Source organism: Balaenoptera ricei, chromosome 1, assembly GCF_028023285.1.
Source record: "Balaenoptera ricei isolate mBalRic1 chromosome 1, mBalRic1.hap2, whole genome shotgun sequence".
Classification (NCBI taxonomy): Eukaryota; Metazoa; Chordata; class Mammalia; order Artiodactyla; family Balaenopteridae; genus Balaenoptera; species Balaenoptera ricei.
Genome location: NC_082639.1, coordinates 125,460,971 through 125,486,148, shown reverse-complemented (window position 1 = coordinate 125,486,148; position 25,178 = coordinate 125,460,971). Strand labels below are relative to the sequence as shown.

The window sequence follows — 25,178 nt, the reverse complement described above, 5'->3', positions numbered from 1 at the left end:
ACACATCCAAATAGCAAAAATGTGACCATGAAAAGAAACTCAGGCATGTTCAAATCAGGGAAATAACATTCTTAGCTCTGTTCAGTACTCGCTTAATTTTACAAGAGCTTAGAGTTACAAAAAAGTTGCAAAGATCTGTACAGAGTGTACAGAGTGCCGTGGACCCTGACCCAGTACCCCTATTTCCAACTCATTAGTACCTTAGTGTGACATGTTTATCCAACTAAGGAACCAAGATGGATACATTGTTATTAACTAAAGTCCACACTTTATTAGAATTTCCCTAGTGTTCCCCTAACATCCTTTTTCTGTCCCAGTCTCCTCTGGGCTGTGACATTTCTCAGACGTCGCTGGGTTTTGATACCTTGAAAGTTTTGAGGAGGACTGGTCAGGTGTTTTGTCCCTCAATTTGTTAGTCTGTTTGTTTTCTGATGTTTTCTTATGGTTGGTCTGGAGTTATGGGGTTTGGGGCGGAAGACCCAGACAGAGATAAAAATGCCATTCTCCTCAGGTCACATCAAGGATACACACCATCAACGGGACTTATGACAAACGATTTTACCCTTGATCACCTGGCCAGTATCGTCTTTTTTTTCTTGCTGCATTGGGTCTTCGTTGCGTGTGGGCTTCTGTAGTTGTGGCACGGGGGCTCAGTAGTTCTGGCTCCCAGGATCTAGAGTGCAGGCTCAGTAGTTGTGGCCCACGGGCTTAGTTGATCTGCGGCACCTGGGATCTTCCCGGACCAGGGCTTGAACCTGTGTCCCCTGCATTGGCAGGCGGATTCTTTTCTTTTCTTTTTTTCTTTTGCAACCAAAACGTTAATCCCAAGGATTCTCACAAAACATATTACAAATGACAGCATGAAAAAAAAAATTGCACAGTAACTCAAAGTTCAGCTCTACAATATACTCTTAATCTGGCAGGACATTGGTATCTTGATAATCTCAAATTTCCAAAAAATATTACAAAGAGCTATGTATTCATGTACAGCAATCACAGAGGGGACGTATGACCTAACTCAAAGGTAAACTAACTTCCTTGAAACTTCTTAGATTTTAAACTCCCTGGACAATCTCTTGTCCGGTGTGAAGACTAGTGGAATTTTTAAACCTCTAATCTAGGGTAAGGGTGCGGCTTTCATTTTTACCTGCTGGCTTGGGTTCACAGCACCTTTTAAAGACTGCTTGCTTAACTACAGCTGCATACCATATCCCAGCTACAGAAAGTCTTTTCAATGTTTGCCAGTGTTGTTTCCATAATAGTAAACATCACACTTTAGGTGGGCAGGAGTTAGAGTTTTATTATCAGTCTAGGCAAGACCAAAAATTCAAAGCAAGTTCAATTTTGCTTAAGGGAACATTGTAAGGTAACAATTCTTCATATTACATGCCTCCCAGGACCCATTTCAAACCATAGAGAATGACACCTTTATGTGTCACTGTCCCAAGAGACAAACAAATGTGAACAACTAAAACATTTAAAAAGTGCACCAAGCTTCGGAAGTCTCAAACAAAACTTGAATTTTCTGTACAGACTCCTGCCAAATGAAGTTATTGCCTGTACACCACTCCTCTTGCAAAGTGGTCTTCTATTTCCTTTCATCTGACCTAGATCGGCTAGGAGACCTAGAGAAAGATCGGGACGGCTTGTGATTTCTCTCTTGGGACAGGGATCTCTCTCTTCTCCTATATCTAGAAAGGGACCTGCTCTGGCTGACGGAGAAGGCTCTCCATCTTGGAGATGTGTGGGAGGTGGAGGACTCCTCCTCCCATAATCATCTCGAGGGCGACGACCCCAAGAAGGAGGCGGTCACGATTTCGACTTCTCTTTTCCCCATTCGACAGGTCCACTCTTACTCGGCAGCCACATAGTGTTCTCCCATCTAGTTCTCGGACAGCATCGGCTGCATCTCGGGGATCTTCACATTCAACGAGAGCGAAGCCGGGAGGGTTTTTAGCACCCCACACACTTCAGAGTGGTCCATAATAGCCTAAAGCTCGTTCCAATTCAGCCTTGTTACCACTGTTTCCAAGATTCCCTACACAAACTTTACAGTCCAATGGACAGGAATCACGTTGCAAGACCCTCGTGGCTCCTGGGTTTCACGGGCCACAGGGTGGTCCCGGGCCTCTAGAATCTGGTAGCTGAATCTGCTCGCACAAGCTGTCCTGTGGGGATGCGTTTTCCCCTATGTGTCCAGCCCGGGGCCCTGCTCTCTTGGCCCGGCCTCCCGGGTGAGAGGGTGAACCCCAGCTCCCTGGAGCAGACACTCAGAGCCCTGGTGACCGGACTCACGGCTGACGGGGCTGGAGCGGCGGCTGGACACGTGTGGCCAGCCTGGTGGTGTTTGGCCCTGTCTGCAGTTCCAGTTCCAGCTGAGAAAGAGCCTCCCTGTGTTACTTTCTCCTGGTTGTGTAAGGATCCCCGGTGTCGTTTGACAGAAATGTAGACGGTGTGTTCTTTCTCTCTTTTCTCCCTGCTTCCTCTCCTCCCTCTCTGCCTCCCTCTCTCCCTGTACCTCTTTCCCTGTTCCGCTCTCCCTCTACCTCTTTCCCACTCCCTCTCTCTCTCTCCCTCTGTCTCTTCCTCTCTCCCTCCCTCTCTCCCTCTCCCTCCCTCTCCCTCTCTCTTTCCTCTCCCTATCTCCCTCTCTCCTCTCTCCCTCTTCCCTCTTCCTCTCCCTCTTCCCTCTGCCTCTTTCCTCTGCCTCTTTCCTCTCCCTCTTCCCTCTCCTCTTTCCCTCTCCTTCTCTCCCTCCCCCTCTCTCCCCCCTCTCTCTCCCCCCTCTCTCTCCCTCTTCCTCTCTCCCTCTCCCCTGTCTCTGCCTCTCCCTCCGTCTCTCCCTCTGGGAGGGAGTGAGGGAGATGGAGAGATGGAGGGAGCGGGAGAGTTGGAGGGAGAGGGAGAGGGAGAGGGAGAAGAGGGAGGAGAGGGAGGGAGGAGACGTCTCTCCCTCCCTCCCTCCCTCTGCCTCCCTCCCTCTCCTCCCTTTCCCTCTCCCTCCGTCTCTCCGTCTCCCTCACTCCCTCTCAGAGAGGGAGAGACGGAGGGAGAGGCAAAGACAAGGGAGAGGGGGAGAGGGAGAGAGGGAGGGGGAGAGAGAGGGGGGAGAGAGGGAGAGCTCTCTTCCTCCCTCCCTCTCCCTCTCTGCTCCTTCTCTCCCTCTCTCCCTCACCCTCTCTCCCTCTCCCTCCCTCCATCACTTTCCCTCCTTCTCCCTCTCCCTCTCTCCCTCCCAGAGGGAGAGACAGAGGGAGAGGGAGAGGGAGAGGGGGGAGACAGGGACACGGAGAGGGAGGGAGGGAGGGAGGGAGACAGAGAGGGAAGCAGGCCCCCTCTCGCCTTCTCCCTCTCCCTACCTCCTTCTCCGACTCCCCCTCTCCTCTCCCTCTGTCTCTCCCTCTCCCTCCCTCCCTCTAGGAGAGGGAGAGGGAGAGGAAGGGAGGGAGAGGGAGAGAGGGAGGGGGAGGGAGACGGAGAGGGAGAGACGTCTTGTCCTCCTTCCCTCTCCCTCCCTCGCCCTTTCCCTTCCTCCCTCCCTCTCCCTCCCTCTGTCTCACCCTCTCCCTCCCTCTGTCTCTCCCTCTCCCTCACTCCCTCCCAGAGAGGGAGAGATGGAGGAAGAGGGAGAGACGAGGGAGAGGGGGAGAGGGAGAGAGGGAGGGGGGAGGGAGGGAGAGGGAAGAGGGAGAGTGGGAGAGAGGGAGAGAAGGAGGAGAGAGGGAAAGGGAGGAAGAAACCTCTCTCTCTCTCCCTCTCTCCGTCTCTCCCTCTCTCCCCCTCTCTCTCCCTCTCCCTCTCTCCCTCTCCCTTGTCTCTGCCTCTTCGTCTCTCTGTCTCTGGGAGGGAGTGAGGGAGATGGAGAGACGGAGGGAGAGGGAGGAGAGGGAGCGAGGAAGAGGGAGAGAGGGAGGGAGGGAGGGAGAGAGGGAGGGAGAGAGGGATAGAGGGAGGGAGGGAGAGATTTGTCTTTCCCTCCCTCCCTCTATCCCTCTCTCCCTCTCTCCCCTCCCTCTCCTGCTCCCTGTCCCTCTCCCTCCCTCTATCCCTCTCTCCCTCTCCCCCTCCCTCTCCTGCTCCCTGTCCCTCTCCCTCCCTCTATCCCTCTCTCCCTCTCCCCCCTCCCTCTCCTGCTCCCTGTCCCTCTCCCTCCACCTCCTTCCCTCTCTGGAGAGGGAAGGAGGTGGAGGGAGAGGGAGAGGGAGCAGGAGAGGGAGAGAGGGAGAGGGAAAGAGGTATAGGAAGAGCGGAACAGGGAAACAGGGACAGGGAAAGGGGGACAGGGAGAGAGGGAGAGGGAAAGAGGGAGAGGGAGAGGGAGAGCAGAGCAGGGAAACAGGGACAGGGAAAGAGGGACGCAGAGAGGGAGATGGAAACGGGGAAAGGGAGGGGGGACGGATAGAGGGAGAGGGAGAGAGGGACAGGGAAAGAGAGACAGGGATGGAGGGAGGGAGAGAGGGACAGAAAAGGGCAAGAGGGACAGGGAGAGAGGGAGGGAGAGAGGGAGGGAGAGAGGCAGAGGGAGAGATGGAGGGAGAGTGAGAGGCAGGGAGGTAGAGGGAGGGAGGGAGGGAGGGAGACAGAGAGGGAGACAGAGAGGGAGACAGGGAGAAGGGCTGATGGGGGCTCCCTCCCCCTCCCATCCTCTGCCCACTGCTTTCTCTTTTTTCTGCTTCAACAAACACCAGGCGCCTTTCAGATCAGCCCTGAAGTCAACGTTGATGCTTGGGACGGCCTGACCTCCCCGCTACCTTCCAGCCCAGGACCACATCTGGGAGATGAAGTCTGCGGGGCCCTGGGGGAGGCGGCGGCGGCGGAGGTGGTGGAGGCAGGCACCTCCTCTGACGCCCAATCTCTCCTCGTTTACGAGGCAGCCGCCAGCTCCCCTCCCTGACTCCCCAAGATTTGGGGCCATTTTAATATGTGTCGATAATGCCATGAGCTACTATTTAACTTTTCCACGAGGACCCATCTCCCGAAATGCAGTGGTTTTCAGGCTTGGCTGCACTAGAGAACCCCCAGGGAAGGGAGAGACGTCTGTACCTCCCTCTCTCTCCCTCTCCCTCCGTATCTCCTTCTGGCTCTCTCCCTCTCCTTCTGGGGTGATGCCCGATGAGCTCAGATTCGCAGATGTTCCCCCCATCCCCTCTCTGTGCCTTGCGTGGGGCCTGGGCCTTCTCACTGTGGCCCGGGAACAGCCTCGACATTCAGACATCGGTTCCTGCAAGGACACTTGCGTTTGGTCCATACCGCATGTGGCTGCAGTCTGTGCTTCTCCCGTTTAGCATCTTCAGTAGATGGGGGCTGTGCATGAGCCCTTCATCTTCCCCGCAGACACCACTGGTGCTTGCTCGGCCTCGCGGGTGATGTCCACGGGGGACAGACCTGTGTCCCCACCTTCTTGGGCTGCAGACAGGCCACGTTGGTCCTGTGGTGACTGGGGGCTCCCAGGAGAACCCCACCGCAGACCCAGAGAGGTGGCCCCAGAGAAGGTGGCGTACGCCTGGGGCCAGGCCTCACCAGCCAACCACGGGCCACCTGCAGCAACAGGTCTCTCGCCGTCCAGGGGCTGGGTGTTCGGGCGCCGTGGGGATGAGCTGCTGTCTGCACGGCAGCCAAGTTTGTATTGTTGAGCCCGGGGAGGCCCCTGGGTGGCTCCTGGAGAGCCTGGTCACATTTCTTCCTGCCCTTGGCCTTAGAGCTCATCATGGTTCATGCCGTTTCTGGTTCCAAAAGGACCTGTGTTCATAAAGACCACATGTTAGGACAGCACCAAAGTGTCTAGAAATCCAGGCCAGGAGGAGGAGGGAGGGGGTTTGGCTGTGCCCGCCAGTGGCCTGAGAGCCCTCCCACCCACAGAGACCTGGCCCGGGGCCTGTGGGGAGGGCGTGGCCCACGGTCCCCAGCACTGGCTGTCTCTGGGTTCCAGGAGAACTGCGCGATCCTCGGGGAGCTGGTAAGGCTGCAGGCTCAGAAGTCCCGCCTGCTGGGATTCAGCACGCGTGCCGACTCTGTGCTGGAGATGAACATGGCCAAGACCAGCCAGGTGGTGGCCACTTTCCTAGGTAACCCCGCCTCCCCGAGTCCCAGTGGGGACGGGGGTCAGGTGGACCTTGACTGGACGTGGTGCTGCCTGAGACCCCACTGTGTCAGCCCTTGGGGGTCGCCTTCCCCAACCCTTCATTCTGCCTCGAGGGGCGTGGGGTGGGGGGCGGCTGGGCGGCTGCCACAGGGACATAGCTGAGCCTCTCCCCTCCGCCCGCAGATGAGCTGGCCCAGAAGCTGAAGCCCCTCGGGGAGCAGGAGCGGCCGTGATCCTGGAGCTAAAGAAGGCTGAGTGCCAGAGGCGGGGCCTGCACTTTGACGGGCCCATCAACGTCTAGGACCTGCGCTACTACATGAACCAGGGGGAGGAGACGCGCTACCACGTGGACCAGTACCTGCTCAATGAGTCCTTCCCCATGCAGGTGGTCACGCGCGGGCGGCTGGGCATCTCCCAGGAGCTGCTGGGGCTGACCTTCGACCTGGAGGAAGGCACCAACATGCGTCACGAAGATGAAGATGTGAGGCTCTACACGGTCCGGGACGCGGCCTCGGGCAAGGTCATCCATCAGCAAGTTCTACCTGGACCTCTACCCTCGGTGCATGCGTGGGGGAACCTGTCGGCCGTGGGCCGGGGCTCCTCTGTGGTAGCGGGGCCTCACCCGCGTCCCTCCCCAGGGAAGGGAAGTCCGGGCACATGGCCTGCTTTGGCCTGCAGCCGGGCTGCCTGCAGCAGGACGGGAGGCGCCAGATTGCCATCGCGGCCATGGTGGCCAACTTCACCAAGCCTACGCCCAACCCGCCCTCCCTGTTGCAGCATGATGAGCTGGAGACCTACTTCCATGAGTTCTGGCAAGCGATGCACCAGCTCCGCTCCCAGGAGGGGGCGGGCGAGGGGCTGAAGGCAGGGGGCGGGGAGGGCCCGGGCTCTCCCGTGGTCCTCAGGCAGGCCCTCGCCACGGGATTCTTCCGCTGATGTCACCCCGCACGAGGAGACGCTCTCGGTGTCAGTTTCCATCATCAAACCCCACGCACTGGGCGCGTAAACGACGGAAGTGGATGTCCTCGAGACTCTGGAGGCTGCAAGTCCCAGATCAAGGAGTCAGGACTGGTTCCCTGCATGTTAAATACAGGTATTCAAGAGTTGCCTTTAAAAAAGACAAAATAGAAGAAAGGAACGTTGCATGCAAGGCTGGTGACAGGCAGTGATGAGAACCAGAGGTTAGGCTCTGGGGCCGGGAGCACCACGCCCTGTGAGGTCCTGGGGCTGCTGCAAGTCTCGGTGGAGGCTCAGCAAGTCCCAGTGACTTCCCAATGGGGGGGTCCCCAGCTGAGCGTCTGGGCCCAGGACCCAGTGCTCGTTCAGTCTTCCTGCAGTCAGCCCTTCGTCCTGAGAGCGATGCTCTCACAGACTGCAACCGGAGCGCGTGGGGACACTTTACTGAGCTGTGCAGCCGTCACTACTGCCCTGTTCTGGAACATTTCCCTCACCCCAAAAAGGTCCCTCACGCCCTTAGTTATCATTCCCTCCCCTCCCCTGTCCCTGACAACCAGGAACCCACTCTGACTCTGTGGATCTACCTGTTCTGGACGTTTCCCCTCAGTGGGGTCACACCCTGTGTGTCCTTCTGTGTCTGACTTCTCTCGCTGAGCACCGTGTTCTCACGGTGCATCCACGTGGCAGCGAGTGGCAGGGCTTCACAGCTTTGCGTGGCTGCGGGCCGGAAAAAAGACAAACGAAAACAAAGGCACGTTGCCTGCGACTCTGGTGACAGCCAGTGATGAGAACCAGAGGGTAGGCTCTGGGGCCGGGAGCGCCGCACCCTGTGAAGCCCTGGCGCTGCTGCCAGTCTCGGCGGGGCACGGGCAGTGCCGTCCCCCAGGAGCTGCTGGACAAGCTCATCAAGTCCCGGCTGGCCAACTCCCGTGCGGCCGGGCCGAGGGAAAGGAAAGGGGCTCCCGGACCGCCCGGCTGGAAAGCACGGCCTGGACACAGTGCCAGCGCCCCCGTCTCCTTCCTCCCGCCCTCCAGGCCTCTTCAACCTGCGCCAGATCGTCCCGGCCAAGGTGGACCAGGCCCTGCACACGCAGACGCCCTCGGACCCGGCCTAGGACAATGCCCGCCTCTGCCAGGAGATCCTCAGGGTCCCAGCCACGCCAGGTAGCCAAGCACACGCCGGGCCCACCTTAGCGGTCGGTTGGCGGCTACTGCCCAGTTCAAGAGGATCCTCTGGTGGTGTGTGAAGGGGAACCGACTGACGGGCTCTGGTCGAGGCCCGCTGACCTCTGGCCTCTTCCTGCCTGGGTTCCTGGGCTGGTCCCTCCAGCTGTGGCCCGTGGAGTCCGAGGGTGGGCTGGGCGTATCTGCACGTGCTTTCTGGAGAGCCTGGAAGAGGCAGGAGAGGGCTTCATACCCCGGACGGAACGCGTCGACGAGGTTTGCCCGTGCGTGTCGGTGCGGAGACGCAGTTCACTCCCTCGTGAGCGCTTTAACCCGCGCTCTCCCCGTGCTGGAGGGCGAGCCCTGACTCATCCCTCGGAGCCTCGGGCAGCTGTCCCTGTAAGAGGCTTAGGGGTGAACCCTCGTGAGCTTCAGCAGAAAGTCGGCAAAGATTGATTTGTGTCCCTCCACTGAGTTGCCCGCAAGGTCCCCGTTTTCTAGAAGTGTTGGGCCAATACTCCCTCTAGTGGCAGGGGACTCAGACAGGGCTGCTTTGAGGCCCCAAGCTCTGGGCTCTGGGGAAGGGGCACGGAGCGGCCAGGGGGCCGGGCAGGAGCCTCTCCGCGTGTGTCCCAGGGACCCACCTGCCTGCGACCTTCGGCCACCTGGCAGGAAGCTACGACGCCCAGTCCTATGGCTACCTGTGCAGCGAGGTGTACTCCGCGGACACGGTCCACACACTCGTTTCAAGCAGGAGGGCGTCCTGAGTGGCAAGGTGAGAGGCCGGCCTGCCGTGCAGACCAACACGGAGGTCCTTGGCCTGGGCCTAGATGCTTGTGCCGCCCGCCTGGGCCTGCCAGGCTCTGAGGGCCCTGCCCAGAACCCCCTGCTCCCCTGCCCTTTGTTGAGTCACAGCAGAGGTGGCCACACCCACACCCTCCGTGAAGGGGGTGCTCCACCCTCCTGCAGCCCCGCCCCCTCTCCTCACGTTGCCATGGACTACAGAAGCTGCATTCTGAGGCCAGGGGGCTCCGAGGATGCCAAGGGCATGGTGAAGCTCTTCCTGGGTTGTGACCCCATGCAGGACGCCTTCCTCCTGAACAAAGGGCTGCAGGTTGAGGGCTGCAAGCCGCCGGCCTGCTGACGGCACGGGGTTTTGCCCCCCCAGGCGGGCCGGGTGCCTTAGCGCCCCGTCGGGGCGGGGGAGGGGCCGTGTGTCCTCCCAGCCCCCGAGTCCCCGGCAGCCGGCCTAGGCCAAAAGTCTCCACCTGGAAGTGTCTGGAAAGCCTGGCATCAAGGCTCCCCCTTGTTGCACTAATGCAATCCCTTCCTGGGGAGCTTTCCTGGTAACAAAACGGTTCTTTGAAAACGCAGCCATTAATAAAAAAGACTCTACTCCTGGTCTCTGCCTGCCGTCCCTTCCACCACAGGAGTGGCATGGGGGCCGTCACCCTGGGGGGAGTTCTGACCTTGGTCGGGGATCAGCCCTGGGGCCGTGGTGACGCGTCTGGGTCACTGGGAGACGGCTGAGCTGTGGGGTGAGTTCAGACGGGGATGGTGCCCCGCACCCCGACCGGGCAGGCTCTCCAGTGAGGGGGTGTCAGTTTCCTGCCGGCCTCTCGCCCGTCACTGTTTGGCATCTCGGGGGCTGTGACTGGCTGGAGCTGGTTCTGGCGGTGGGCACAGCTGCGGGAAGCCCGGCTGTGGCTGTCCCTGTCCCCGTGTCCTGTCCTCCTGCTCACGGCCGGCCGGCTGGCTCCCTCTGGTCATCGGCAGCTGCTGAAGTCTGGACCACAGCAAGGGGCCGCCTTCCTGGGTCCTAGCAATTCTTCCCAAAGGCCTTAGGGATGTGTTTTGGTGGCAGTAGGAATTCAGAGAGGGTGCTGCACCACTGGAGCGGTAGGGTGGCTCTGGACCGTCCCGTGTGTCCTTCCCTGGCCTTTGAGCTCCTTGGGAGCCCTGCCTCCACAAAGGACGCCAGGCAGCGGAACGAGGGCACGGGCGGCGCCCCGACCTTCTCCCCGTGGCCCAGGCGGGCAGGCCATGCCACGCTCTGTCCTCCCCTCAGCCTGCCCGCCCGTTCTGTTGTTATTTTACCGAAGAGGACACAGACATTCAGAGAGGCTAGGGTCCATGCCTGAGGTCTCATATCCAGTAAGTGTCAGAGCCGGGGTTTGAACCCAGACAGCCTGTCCCGGAGACCGCGCCCTAACCTCTACACAAACCACCTCCTGGTTCCCTTTATCAGCACAAGACTCATTTCCCTGACAAGCCCAGGCCCCATAAAGGCAACCCTGCCTCCCCCACGTGACCAGCCCTTGCCAACTACTCACCCCAGTGGCAGAGGGACGAGCCACACAGGGGACCCGCCCATCTTGGCCATGGGGACACAGACACCCACTCACACCCAGAAGGACCTCCTCTTTACCTTAGGCCACACGCCCATGCCGAAGGAGCTGCTGTCTGCCAGCTGGTGCAGGTACAGTTCTGTCCTGGAAACAGAGAAGGGACCAGAAGTAAGGGAGGACCCACCCACACCAGTGGCCTGGCAGGGCAGGTGGGCATCATGGCACGGGGCTCCACAGAGTGCCCCAGGTGGCCCCGGGGTCTGCCTCAGGCCCTGGCCCTGCCTCCCGAATATTCCTCACTTGCTGCCCTCAATGGGCCCTTCTTAAGTGAAGGCCTTCCAGAAGCTTCCTTACTCCTCAGTTACCCTGCTCTGAAAACTGGGAGTTTCCTCCCTAATCTGCCCTCTCTCCAAAGGGTAAGGTGCCCCTCTGGCCTTAGCCAAGAGGCTCAGGACAGGTTGGGCCTGCCCTTCAGACGGGGGTGGAAGGCAGGAGACAAATGATGGGGGACGCAGAGGCAAATTGAAAATTATCACCCCTCGCCTGGGGTGAGCACTCCCTGGAGCTTCACTAGATAGAACCTTACTCATTCGTTCAACAGATGAGGAAACCAAGGCTCAGAGACAGGGAGCCACATGTCCAAGAATTCCCAGGAGTCAGCGAGGGGCAGAGATGACTCCCTGGGCCACCTCCCCCAGAAGGCCCTCCCAGATGAGTCTTGTGGCTTCTCTGCTGTTCCACCTGGTGCCTCCTCGCCCTGAGCTACCTCAGGTGCACCCAAGGCTCTCACAGAGTTTAGGAGCTTCTGGAAGATTTGGGGTCTGCTGTTCCTTGCCCACCTCCCACGCTGCTGTCAGAACCTGTACCAAAATGTCACCGTCACAGCAGACATCCACCACCACCCCCCAGCGTGTATAAAGAGCCATATGTGAATTATCTCACTTAATCCTGTAAGGTCAGCAGTCAAGGTACTATTTCCACTTTACAGAGGAAGAAACGGAGGTTCAGAGCAGGTGACACCTGGCCAGGTTCACCCAGCCCAGGAGCAGTACCAGGCAGCAAGAATCAGAGGCCAGATTCCTAACCACTGGGCTCCACTGCCTCTCACCTCTGGGCAGAGGCAGGGCTGGGGCCCTGGAGAGCGGAGGCCCTTTGTCTCACTGCCCTCGGCTGTCCCTGCTCAGCCCAGTCGCTCACCTGAGAGCCAGGTCCAATCCGGATAGCATCTGGGAGAAAACCTCGAAATTGCCTTCCCCTTCCAGCTGCCGGGCCACGTGGCTCTTCTCCAACAGCATCGTCTGCCAGGGGAGAGGACAGGCGCCGGTCAGCACGAGGCCCCGCTAGGCTGCCCGCACACCCCCACCAACCCCCAGGCCCACTCTTCGAGGCAGCACCTCAGGCCCCAACTTGGCTGGACGCCTCCAAATCAAAACGTGCCAGGCCTTTGTCTCACTGATTCAGCGTCCACGCAGGCAATCAACGAATGCAACGGGCTCATTCCGATGAAGGAATCCAAGGGTACTAACAATTAACCCAGAGCCGCCCTCCAACACACTCTTATGCAACCGAAGCCCTTAATAACTTGACCCACATGGTGATGCACGGTAGACTTTCAGGGCCGGGACAGAAAGGGATTTATCGTGCACCAGCGAGTCTGGGTATTCTCCTAGCTCCGCATACAAACAACCCTTCTAATAACCTAATCCTGTTTTCTGTTCAAACAGAATGTTGGCGGGGGCGTGGGGGGGGGGAAGGGGAGGAGCCAGGTGATTTCAGAGAGAGGAACAAACAGGCCATGTGCCTGTCACACACGGGCTGCCGCAGAAGGCCAGCGAGCGCCTGTTTAATTTCAGCTTACGCTTTTAAGACCCAGCTAATGAGCGGCTGAATTATGTATCTACTCATGAATATTTCATCCCTGTGATACTCCGAGGCACAGACGAGCTGGCCTGCTCCGGGAGGAGATGTCTGGGCACTGAGTGAGGTGGGGAGGAGCTGGCCTTGGCCTGGGGAGCGATGACCATTTAGACACATTCCAGGGTCCCAGCTGGAGGCGTGGGCCCTGCTGAGTGGGGCTGAGGCTACTGCAGCCCCAAAGAGCCCCCTCTCCCTCCCACCCAGAGGCCTCACCTGGAGCTGGGCGGCCGTGACTCGGCCTGTGGCGTTCAAGTCCAGTGACATCACCATGGAGCACCGGGTGGCACGGCGGCTGTGGCCGGTGAACACGGAGCCAAAGGCCCGGAGGACAGTGAAGGTGGCTCGAATCTTCTCCACTGGTGGGGCACAGACAGGGCATCACCCGTGGCCCGGCTGCTGCCACCCCCACCTCTCACAGGACCCCATTCTGGCCCCAGGCCCCAGCAGGGGCCCCTCCACTCCCCCAACTCAGCTCTAAGCCACACCTCTTCCGCTGCTGGGCTGGCCCTGTGCTGCAAGCAGGGGCGCGGGGTGAGCAAGAGTGAGCCCAGAAGGGGAGATACACACACCTAGGATTGGTACGATCTGAGTGACAAGGGCTGCCCTAGGGCCTCCTGGGCCTGGTGGAGTCTAGGAGGAGGGCAGAGCATTAACATTCTTGGACCTGCTGTCGGGGAACGCCCATCACAGCCAGCTCAAAAAGCCCAGCAGTCCCAAGCTTTTTAACATAACTATTTAACAAGCACCCACTATGTGCTAGGCACCTGGATACAGCCTAGCCTGACTCCCACTCCCCCAACACACACTTTCAGCAGATCTACATTCTGGGAGGGCCTCTCCTTGCTGTATCCCCAGCTCCTCACAGGGCTCTAACCTGGGCCAGGTGCAGAACAGGTGATCAATAAAGCATTGGAATAAGCCCAGTGGAGAAGCAGGATAGTACAATGGTTAAACAAGCTTGAATATGGCCTCTCCCCGTTGTTAGTCACCTGATTTGGAGCGAATAAATTAACCTCCCTGTGCCTCAGATACCCCATCTATAAGATGGGGGTAATAATAGTACTTACTTACCTCATGTGGTTGCCACAAAGACTAAAAGATTTAATAATGTAAAGTGCTCAGAACATGCTCCAAATGTGGTGGTGTTAGTATTGTTTGTTATTATTAGAAAAGCAATACTGCCTGGGCCATATATTCTCAGCAGGGGGAATACTGCCCCCAAGAGGGCAGAAACTGATTCTTGAGGATGGGGGCAGTTTTCCTTTCTTATGTATAGAATAGAGCACAGATACACACACACACACACACACACACACACACGTCTGTGTGTGTCTGTATATATATACACACATACACACACACTGCATAAACAAATATATGGTGAATCTATGGCATTAACTTTTCATGGTGGGAGACGATTAGGAGAAAGAACAACTAAAAAGGCTCCTCAGAGGGGCAACAATACATTGAGAACACTGGCCCAGGGGTAACAGCTCTGGAGCCAAACTGTCTGTGTTTGAATCTCGGTGCTAGGATGTATGAGCTGTGTGGCCTTGGGCAAGCTGGTTAACCTCCCTGCGTTTTAATGGCCTCATCTATAAAATTCAAATAATAATAATGTCTACCTTATAGGGATGTTTTAAATAATAAATAAGTTAACCTGCTTGGAATAGAGCCTGGCGCGTAAGTCCTCAGCAAGCATTTACCACGATCCCCATCAATATTGTAATTATTATCACCAACTGACACTATTTTTTATTGAAGTATAGTTGATTTACAATGTTGAAACTCTTTCTTTAATGCCCAGCTCAAACATCATTTCCTCAAGGAAGCCCCCCGGCCCCTTCTCTGTGCTCCCTCCGCCTCTCCCCTCCCCAGCTCGGCCAGCAAGCGGTGCAGAGCACTGGAGTCTGGCACAGATGTGCAGCTGAGTCTCCCTTCCGGCTGTCAGTGCCTCCTTGTCTTTGTTTTTACTTATCGGGTCCTCTGCACAGTCCAGTGGGCTGTGCGCTGCACAAGGACACCACACCTAAGGGCACAGCATTTATATCAGATAGCCATAGGCCTGTATACTTATTAGGATGATGGCCCAGAACGTGGTGGTCAAGTGTTTGGTTCTAACAATGTCAATGCGTGACGACGGTTCCACATGTGGCAGTGAGTGTCTTAGGCAAGGAGTACCTGTTTCTAATTCACACAAAAGTACCCAACAGACTAGGGGTGGCCCTGCCCAGAAGCCAGCACAGGGTCTGCACACAGGTGCTCAGTGAACGCTAGCTGAGCAGATATAAGAAAGAGCCGCCCAGCACCCCCTCTGACTCTCCCTTCCCTTCCCCCACGCCACCGCCCCCACCACGTCCCAGCTGCACGTCACCTGGAGACCACTGTACCTGAGACCCTGCCATCCACACTGCCTGCCATCCCCACCAGGTGCTCCAGGACCTGCTCGCAGCAGGTGGTCTTGCCAGCACCGCTCTGGCCCAGGGCCACGATGCTCTGGTCCCTCTGCTGGCTCAGCAGAGCCCAGTACGCCCGCTGGGCCAGGGAGCCAACGTGGGCGGGTAGGCCATCCCAGCAGCTCCTGGGCACCTGCAGGAAGAGCGCCGGCATCAGCCTTCCCACCCGGCCGGGGCCCAGGGAGCACTCCACAATGCTCCAACCCGGCCTCAGGCCCAGATCCACGTCCATGCCTCCCATCCTACTCCAGCCTTGTCAGAGACGTCGTGCATTTTTCTGGGGAGAGCCCAGCCTGGAGATCTAGTCCTGCCACTGGCTCGCTGTGAGTCCTTGGGCAGCCTTGGACCCTGCTCTGAGCCTGGCCTCTTCTTCAGCCAATGAGAGGCTTGAACTAAAGCTGCATTAGCTCATGGGGCTCATCTCACTTGCTACACAAAGGACTGGATCGTACCTGTCTGAAATGAAGCAGGTGGATAAAATGGCTCAATTGATGAGTGACGTCTGCCATGGAAACAGAATGGGGCATGGGGGAATTGGCGGTACGTGTGCTATGTATTTGCTATAACAGATTTAGATACCGGAAGCCCCTTTGACTTCATTCATTCATCCATCCATACATTCATTCACTCAGTAAAAAAAAAAAAAATTCATTGAGTGTCTACTACATAGCAGGCACTAACCCAGGCACTGGGGGCACAACACTACTCAAGGCGAATAAAGGAAATCTCTGCCAACCGTGAGGAGATATCATTATACACCTATTAAGATGGCTAAAAAACCGGTTTTTAATTTTTTTTGACACACTACCAAGTTCTGGTTAAGATGCAGAGCAAGTGGAATTCTCCCACAATGCTACACAATACAGCCACTCTGGAGAACAGCTTGGCAGCCTCTTTTACAGTGATACGTACACTCGTCATCCAACTGAGCAACCCCACTCCTAGGTATTTACCCAAGAGAAATGGACATTTGTGTTCACCAAAAAACCCTCTGTCACTGGTTATATTGAGTAGGTATTCAAAATCATCAACAACCTAGAAACAACCCAAATGTCCCTCAACTAAAGAACTAAGATAACCAACCACCCTGGTTTTAGCACTGAAAGTCCCATGTCCCAGAAAAACCATTCCCTCCCACGGAAACCAGGACAACTGGTCCCCCTCCGAACAGATAAACAAAGCTGTGCAATAAAATACAATAGAATAAAAGAACTAACGGCTCACAGCTGCAACAATATGGGTGAATCTCAAATGCGCTGTGCATTGTGATAAGTGGAAGAAGCCGATTCCAAAGGTTACACGCAGTACAATCCCATTTATATGACTTTTCAGAAAAGGCACAACTAGGGAAAAGGGACAAAAGAACAGATTAGTGGCTGCCCAGGGCGGGACATGGGGGAGGGGATGACCACAAGGGTATGGAGAACTTTTGGGGGTGATGGGAACTGTCCTGTAATTGATGGCAGAGACAGTTTCACAACTATACGTGTTTGTCAGAAACTTACAGAAGTGAACACTAAAAAGGGTGACATTAACTGTATGTAAATTATACCTTAATAAACCTGACTTAAGACAAAAAAAGCCCTGCCTGTAGAGCTTGCTTTCCTTTGGGAGAAGACAGATGATAAAAAACCAACTAATTAAATTATACTGAACGGGAGTCATTTGAAAGCCATGAGCTTGGATGAGATCACCAAGGAAGTGGGCGTTTAAAGAGGGAGACAGAAGAGGTGTAGGGATGGGGCACCCAGACTTGGAGAGATCAGGGACCAGCAAAGGAGGCTGAGAGGGAGGGCCAGCGGGACAGAAGGAAAACCAGGAGAGCGGAATTCCTGAGCTGCGGAAGGGAGTGATGGCAGGAGGAGGGAAGGACCAGCCCCTGAAGTGCTGCTGAGGGTCAAGTCAGAGGAGGCCGGAGAATTGTCCACTGGGCTTGGCAGCATGGAGGTCACTGTGACCTTGACAAATGTCTGCTTAGCGTGGTTTTCAGGGAGAACGGAAGAGGGCGGTGGAGGTAGTGAGGGCAGTAGAAAGGCACCAAAGGGAGCAGGGAAACGGGCCTGGCTGGAGGAGGACCTTGGAAGCCCAGGATGCTAAGCGGGTGACAAGTGGGCTAGCATCCACCCTCCCAGTGGCTTGGCAGGACCAGGGGCACAAACTCCGGTGTGGCGGCCCTCCCCCTCCCCGAACCCCCAGCCTGGGGCTAAGGAGCACCCCCAGTGCACTGTTGGCCTTTCCTACCCCGAGGCCCCCAGGAACAGCAATGAGTCCCCATCCTGACACAAATCAAAAGGCTCACAGACCTACTAGAGAATGGACCTGAGGATATGGGGAGGGGGAAGGGTAAGATGTGACAAAGTGAGACAGTGGCATGGACATATATATACACTATCAAACGTCAAACAGAGAGCTAGTGGGAAGCAGCCGCAGAGCACAGGGAGATCAGCTTGGTGCTTTGTGACCACCTAGAGGGGTGGGATAGGGAGGGTGGGAGGGAGGGAGATGCAAGAGGGAAGAGATATGGGAACATACGTATATGTATAACTGATTCACTTTGTTACACAGCAGAAACTAACACACCATTGTAAAGCAAGTATACTCCAATAAAGATGTTAAAATAAATAAATAAATAAAAAAGGCTCAGCAGGACCCCAAACCTGGCAAAGTAGGACAAGCCGCCACACTGGCTGGACACAGCCTAAGGGAACGCAGCGGGCAGGGGGTCCTGAGGTCCGAGCCTCGGAGCCACCTGCCGCTTTGGAAACATAAAGTTCAAGGGCCAGGCTATCCCAATCGTCAGCCTTCTCAGGCCTGCAGGGGAACAGGGAGGATTCTGCAGACCCAGGCCCCACAGTCACACACAGGTACCCCCTGCATGCTTGCACACGGGCATGCTCAAGGGCACACGCACCCAACAGCTGCAGAGGCCTCTGCACACAGGTGTGCCCATCTACACCCCACGCAGTCACAGCACACTCACCCCAAAAGAGGCCTGCACCCCCAGGCACGCACCCAGCTCCCAGCCACCCGGCAAGCCCAGACCCCCCAGTGAGAGAGGCCCCCAGCCCTGCCTGGAGCCCTCCTAGCCCATCTTCAAGGAGGCCTCAGTCCCAGCCTCACCGCAGGTCTCTGCTCCCACCTGGTGGCCATTTGAGGAACCAGAGGGGACTCAGCCAAAGACAGAAGGAAGCTGTGGGTGTGGGAGGCAGCGTGACTTGAGGGGGACCCACGCCCACCGCAGGGTTACAGGGGCTTAGGGGGATCACGGGACTCAAGTTCCTCCTACCAGGTTGGGTCCCAATCCCCGCACTTTTAGGCTCTTTGACCCAGGCCGTGTAGCAGACGCCGCAATCGAGGACAGTCACGGTCGAGAGAACTGGGCTTGCGGAGAGACCTGTGACAAACACCCCTCCCAGGGGCCCCTAAGGAACCAGAGCAGGCTCTCGGGGCCTTGGGCTGCAGTAACAGAAGCACAGCCTGCCTGGCAACGGAGGGGAGAGTGCAGCGTCGCCCTTCCAGGCTAATGAGAACCTACTGTATAGCACAGGGAACTCTACTCAATGCTCTGTGGTGACCTAAATGGGAAGGAAATCCAAAAAAGAGGGGATATATGTATATGTATAGCTGATTCACTTTGCTGTACAGCAGAACTACGCTCAAATAAAATTAATTTTTAAAAAAAGGTGCCTTTTGTTATGTTAATGAGGTGACTTTTGGAAAGCCAAATATATATGAGATGACCAAATATATATATATATATATATATATATAATATTTTTTTTTCCTTTCTAGATTACCAGTTTATTATAAAAAGATCTAACTCAGGAACAGCCATATGGAAGAGACGCACAGGGCAAGGTATGGGGAAAGGGGTGCAAAGCTTCCATGCTGTCCCACCTGGCACCTCCCTGGGTACACCAATCCAGAAGCTCTCCAAACTCCATTCTTTTTTTTTTTTTTTTTTAATAATTTTGAAGAACTTTTTTTAAAAATTATTTATTTATTTATTTATTTTAGTTGTGTTGGGTCTTCGTTTCTGTGCAAGGGCTTTCTCTAGTTGTGGCAAGCGGGGGCCACTCTTCATCGCGATGCGCGGGTCTCTCACCATCGCGGCCTCTCTTGTTGCGGAGCACAGGCTCCAGACGCGCAGGCTCAGCAGTTGTGGCTCACGGGCCCACTTGCTCCGTGTCATGTGGGATCTTCCCAGACCAGGGCTCGAGCCCGCGTCCCCTGCATTGGCAGGCAGACTCTCAACCACTGCGCCACCAGGGAAGCCCCAAACTCCATTCTTTTAATTTCACTGAAGCTTCGTTATGTAGACAGGATTAACTGATTCAACCTCAAGCCCCTCTCCCCTTCAAGGGGGTGGGGGGGAGGGTGGAAGCGACTGAAAGTTCCAATCCTCTAATTCTGGTTGGTTCCCCTGGCAACCAGCCCCTTCCTTAGGGGCTTTCCAAAAGTCACCTCATTAACACAAACTCAGGTGTGGTTGAAAGGGTTTTGTTATGAATATCAAAAGACACTCCTATCTGGAAATTCCACGGGGTTTAGAAGTTTTGTGCCAGGAATGAGGGACAAAGACCAAATATATATTTTATTATACCTACTGCCTAATACTAAATCTTACTGCTAATAAGGTAAGTACAATTAAAACTATAGTGAAATACCATTTTCACCTATCAAATTGGCCACATGGAAAAGTTTGATATTACTCTGTGTTGGTGAGGATACTGGGGAACAGGCAATCTCATACACTGCTAGTGCAAGTATGAAGGGCAGCATCTGCTGAAATTTTCAATGCATATTTCCTTTAATCCAGCAAGTCCACTTTCGTGGGCAATTCAGAACCCTCTCTAGAATAAGGGTCAGCAAATTTTTTTTTTTCCAAAAAGGGCGAAAATGTAAATATTTTAAGGTTTGGGCCACGTGGGAGATGGCCAAATATATATTTTTGGTCTGAATGACCAAATATGTATTTTTCTTCATAAATCACAATATTGCACCCAGCTCAATAAAAATCTCCAAATGCTTTGCACATCAGCTGGCTTTGACAAGTCTTCACCTCTCCCCCCACCCCCTTCCTCTCTCCCTAAATCATGCTCTGAGTGTTTCTTGAAGAAATAGAAAAATCTTGGCTCCTCCAGCACATTGCCTCTCCACTCTCCATATTTGTGGTTGCCTCACTGACCCAGGTTGGCCACACGTCCCTTGCCAGCCACCTTACAGCCTGGTGAGATCCTGGACCTCCCAGATGGGCCTCCTGGCCTAGGGATGACCAGTAATATTTCTCTCAAATGCTAGCATCTACTGATCTGTAGTTGGGGACTGCCTGGAGTGTTGTATTGAGAAGGATCCTGAGCTATGGCTGAACTAGCAAGAAAGTGTGTGGTGATTGACTAGCAATGTCTGCCATGGGCGCAGGAATGGTTCGGAGTGGTGCCTGTGCCAAGTATTTGCCATTTCCAGCCTGGGGCTTCCCCTGCCACAGTGAGGCAAGAGGCTGGTCAGTCTTTTGCTGGGAGGCTCCCCTGACTGCTCCATCACAGGGCTGTCTTTCTACCCCTGCTCCCTTGCTACCTGGAGTTTTGCTGTCTAATACGGCAGCCACTAGCCACATGGGGCTATTTCAATTTAAATGAATTAAAATTAAATTAAAACCTCAGGGGCTTCCCTGGTGGCACAGTGGTTAAGAATCCGCCTGTCAATGCAGGGGACACGGGTTTAAGCCCTGGTCCGGGAAGATCCCACATGCCTCGGAGCAACTAAGCCCGTGCACTACAACTACTGAGCCTGCGCTCTAGAGCCGGTGAGCCACAACTACTGAAGCCCACGCACCACAACTACTGAAGCCCGCGTGCTACAGCCCGTGCTCTGCAACAAGAGAAGCTACCACAGTGAGAAGCCCTCACACCACAACGAAGAGCAGCCCCCGCTCGCCGCAACTAGAGAAAACCCGTGCACAGCAACGAAGACTCAACGCAGCCAAAAATAAATAAATAAATAAATAAATAAATAATTTAAAAAACACACACGTAAGATGATTTTTTTTAAAAAAGATCTGTATGTAGAACACTGAGCACCTAAGGGCTCGATTATGGGCTGTTATCATTCAAACGGGACTGATACAGAACTTTTCAAAGCTTCTGCTTCTGAGGTTTACACGTGCTGCTATGCGTAAGCCGGAAACTGATCATCACCATCTTTACATCACTTTGTGAAGTCATAACAATGGTGTTATGCATCTAGGGTTTTACAGGCAGTCCCAATTTCACATATTTAACACATTCTCCTGCCAAGAACCAAATACTTTATTTCAAAAATAAAATTACACTTCAGAACATAATATGGTAACCAGAGCCGAACCGAAGCTCCCACAATAACAACCAGAAAACTGGACAAAGTATATGAAGTAACTGTTTTCAGACACAGAAGGGGCTAGAGTCCCTGAAAGAAGGGAAGCAAACTAGGAGGACCCCAGGCTGCGTCAGCTCTTCGCCTGGAGGCACTTTCTGAAATGTGGTGCTGGGAGGGGGACCCAAGCAGACCATGGTGGTCCTGCCGAGGCAAAGGCACCAGGAGTTCACGGAAGACGAGGTGCCTGGAAACACCAGAAAAATAAATGAAATGAAGAGCTATATAGCTATTATAAGCCAGTGGTGATGACAACTTACTAGGATATACTCAATCCAAAAGAAGACTGGAGAAGAAAAAAGCAACAAGGAAACAAATAATACATACGAGATTTAAATCCAACTAAATTGGTAATTATTCAAGTGTAAATGGTCTAAATAGTCTAATTACAAGGCAGAGGTCAGAGAATAGACATACCATGCAAACACCAATATCAAGAAAGCTCGAGTGATTATAACAATATTAGACAAAGTAGACGTCAGAACAAATATATTATTACCAGGACAGACTTCTCATCATGATAAAAGTGGTAGATTCATCAAGATGACATAACAATCATAATGTGTGTGTACTGGGAATTCCCTGGCGGTAAGTGGTTAGGGGTCCATGCTTCCACTGCAGGGGGCACAGGTTCAATCTCTGGTCGGGGGACTAAGATCCCGCAAGCTGCATGGTACGACCAAAAAACAAAAAAATACCGTGTGTACCTATCACAGGAGATGCAACAATGCCTCTCCTAGGCACTTACCAAAGAGAAATGACAGCATTTGTTCACAACAAGACTTGATGAAAAATATCCATAGCAGCTTTACTCATAATTTCCCTGAACTGGAAACAACCCGATGTCCATGAAAAGTGAAGTGTGTTAATAAGTCCATACATTGGAATACTATTCAGCAATAAAAGAAACAAAAATCCCAACACAAGCAACATGATAATGAACCTCAAGGAAGAACATGGTGCTGAGGCAAAGGGGCCAGACCCAAAAGAGTGCATAGGATTTGATTCTATTGATAGGATGTTCTAGAAAAGGCAAATATAATCTATTGTGACTGGAAGCAGAAGCAGATCAGTGTTTGCCTGGGGCTGGGTGGGATGAGCTATTTAGAAACGGGCCCAGAGTGTACTTTTTAAAGTGATGGAAATGGTCCATATATGGATCGTGGTAACAGGTACGCGGGTGCACACTTTTGTCAAAACTCAAACTCTATACTTAAATTGGATGTATTTTATTGTGAGTGTTTTATACCTCAATAAAATTGCTTTTTAAAAGAACAAAAGCATACAGCATATTTATCAGTAAACAAAGAAAAATTAAGTAACAACTGGATCCTTAGACATGTGGTATCTCACGAGAAGGAAATCAGGCATATTCTGAAAGAGATAAGCTAAAAAGTAACACTAGAAGAAAAGGGCCCAAATCAATGTTCCCAATAAGCTATCCTATTTCAAGTTCTCTTCCATCACCAATTCTGAACCCACTTCTTGGTTTAAAAGTAGAAGCCACAAAACAAACCTAATTTCAATCTTCTGAAATAGTCATAGATTATATGGTAAGCAAATGAATTCTGAAAGAGCAAACTTTGAAGACAATGAATTAAAAAATAAAATCAAAGCAGTGAAATATTTCCAGTAAGGAAAAAAAAAAAAGATTTCTTTGGAGAGTAAGTGCCTCTTACAAGGGAAGAAAGAATATGTGCTTCTTGAAGAAGCTGTCCTAGTTGCTCTCACTGTGTTCTACTGTTATAAACAGTCTCTTTGAGGGACTAAAGCAATTCTCTCTGCCCCCACCTCCATCCACACTTTGCTGGGATTTCTCTTGGAAACCACCAAATCACAAGAATCTTCTCTGTTCATCAGCGAGCAGAGTTGGGACAAAGCTCTGAACTCTAAGGCTGACCTAAAAGCATCACGCAGAACACAGAGCGGGTGTGACAATACTCTTCAGCAGACGGCCCACTGTGCAAAGCAAGCAAGTCACCTTAATTCCGAGATGCATGAACACAGTCATCGCCCTACACCCTCAGGCTCTTGCCTGAGCCTTTCTTTCACCTTCTGACCCCAGCTGAACCCAAGCACATGGTACCCTGCAAGCCCCTGTGCCTCCCACCCGCTTTTGTACCACAGCACAATTCACTGCAAATCTATCCTCCCATCGTCAGATGACTTCTCACCACCTCCACTGCTGGCCGCTGGTCCCAAAGCCGGGATCATCTCTTGCTGAGCGCTGCAGCATCTCCTGCTTCTTGCTTCCACAGCACCGAGACGATGCTGCATGAGCACTTGAGTCAGGGTGTGCCGCCCCAGTGCTCAAACTTTCCTGTGCCCCATCCCAGGACCAGTAAGAGTGGAGATCCTCGTGATTGCCTAAAAAGCCTCGCCAACCACCCCCCACCTGTCTCGCGGTCCCTCGCACTCAGCCCCTTGGCTGCAGCCACCTTGCTCTTCCTCCACCACGTGGTTCCAGTCTTAGGGTCTCTGCCCTGCTGAGCCCTCTGCCTGGACCCACTTCCCCCCAGTACACAGGGGCTCAGCCCTCACACCTCCCCAGGACGCTGTTCAACCGTCCCTTTATAAGTGGTGCCTTCTCCAAACACCCTTTTGAAACTGCCGCACATACCGGCAAGCCCTGCCCCCCTCTGGCCTCTACAATTCTCCACAACATTTACTACTGTGCGGACAGTGTGTATTCGTTGGTCTGTCTCCCGCCCCCCCCCCCCAACCCCCCGGTAGAATGTTAGCTCCAGGGACTTCCCTGGTGGTCCAGTGGCTAAGTGCAGGGGGGCCCGGGTTCGATCCCTGGTCAGGGCACTAGATCCCACATGCCACAACTAAGAGTTCGCATGCTGCAACTAAAAGATCCCACGTGCCACAACTAAGACCCAGCGCAGCCAAATAAATAATTAAATAAATATATTAAACAAAGAATGTCAGCTCCATAGGGGCACCCATAGCAGTACTATTCACGGATGCATGGTACACAGTGAAAGTCACTGAATGAATGACGGAATTTTTAGTAGATTTCAAACAAAGCCCGAGAACCACCTCATAGCATATCTCTACATTTCCTGGTCTTGACTTTGACTAGAAGTAGGAATACTAAAATAAATCAAAAATAATGTATAAAACCCTCAGAAAAGGTATCTCCCAAAGAGCTAAAACCAGGGGATATTAATGACAGTGCACTGCCACCTGGAATTTCAGGCGTTTGGGGCTCCTAAAGTCCTAAAACCGCCCAATCATCCCTCTACTGTCAGTTCAAAAAGCTGACGGTCAACTTTTCCAGTAGAGGTGATGTTTCCTGGGTCCTTAGAACTCTCTAGGAATATATATTAAGACCCCAGCTTTGCTAATATTGCTAGAGCATGTAGCATTTTCCCTTAATTATGTGGACCCAGGCAACGAGACAGCTACAAAGTTGAGTCAGTTGCAGATGTTGGCTGATTGGCTAGACTTTCCTTTTGGCTAAGAGTGGTTTCCCCACACTTGCCGTGGGATCTAAACTCATGGCTCTGAAACATCACCAGTAGCCCCTTCCAAGAATTTCGGAGACTTCTGGGCAGTAGTAAACACTCCTTACAGCTGTCTGATACTGGCATGCCAGAGGTCTGTGGGTTTCACATCCATCCTTTTGCAGAGTGAGCTGGTGGCAGGTGGAAAGTCCTCTGTGGCCTGACGCTGTTCTAGTCTCCCCTATGTGCTGTTTTGTTTAATAAGACATTTCCAGTGGAGCACTTAATATATATTAGATTCTCAATGTCTCATTCAACAAAGCACATAAAGCAGAGACCTGTGCACTGCCCCCAAATTCTGGATTTTAGTATCATGATATATTAACTAGGA

At 53.7% G+C, this 25,178-nt stretch overlaps 2 pseudogenes; one reads left to right on the top strand and one right to left on the bottom strand.

The window, feature by feature from the left end:
* Nucleotides 1-1,563: 1,563 nt before the first annotated feature.
* On the bottom strand, nt 1,564-5,709 carry LOC132369157 (serine/arginine-rich splicing factor 3-like; annotated as a pseudogene).
* Nucleotides 5,708-9,347, top strand: LOC132369102 (thimet oligopeptidase-like; annotated as a pseudogene).
* The last annotated feature ends 15,831 nt before the right edge of the window (nt 9,348-25,178 follow it).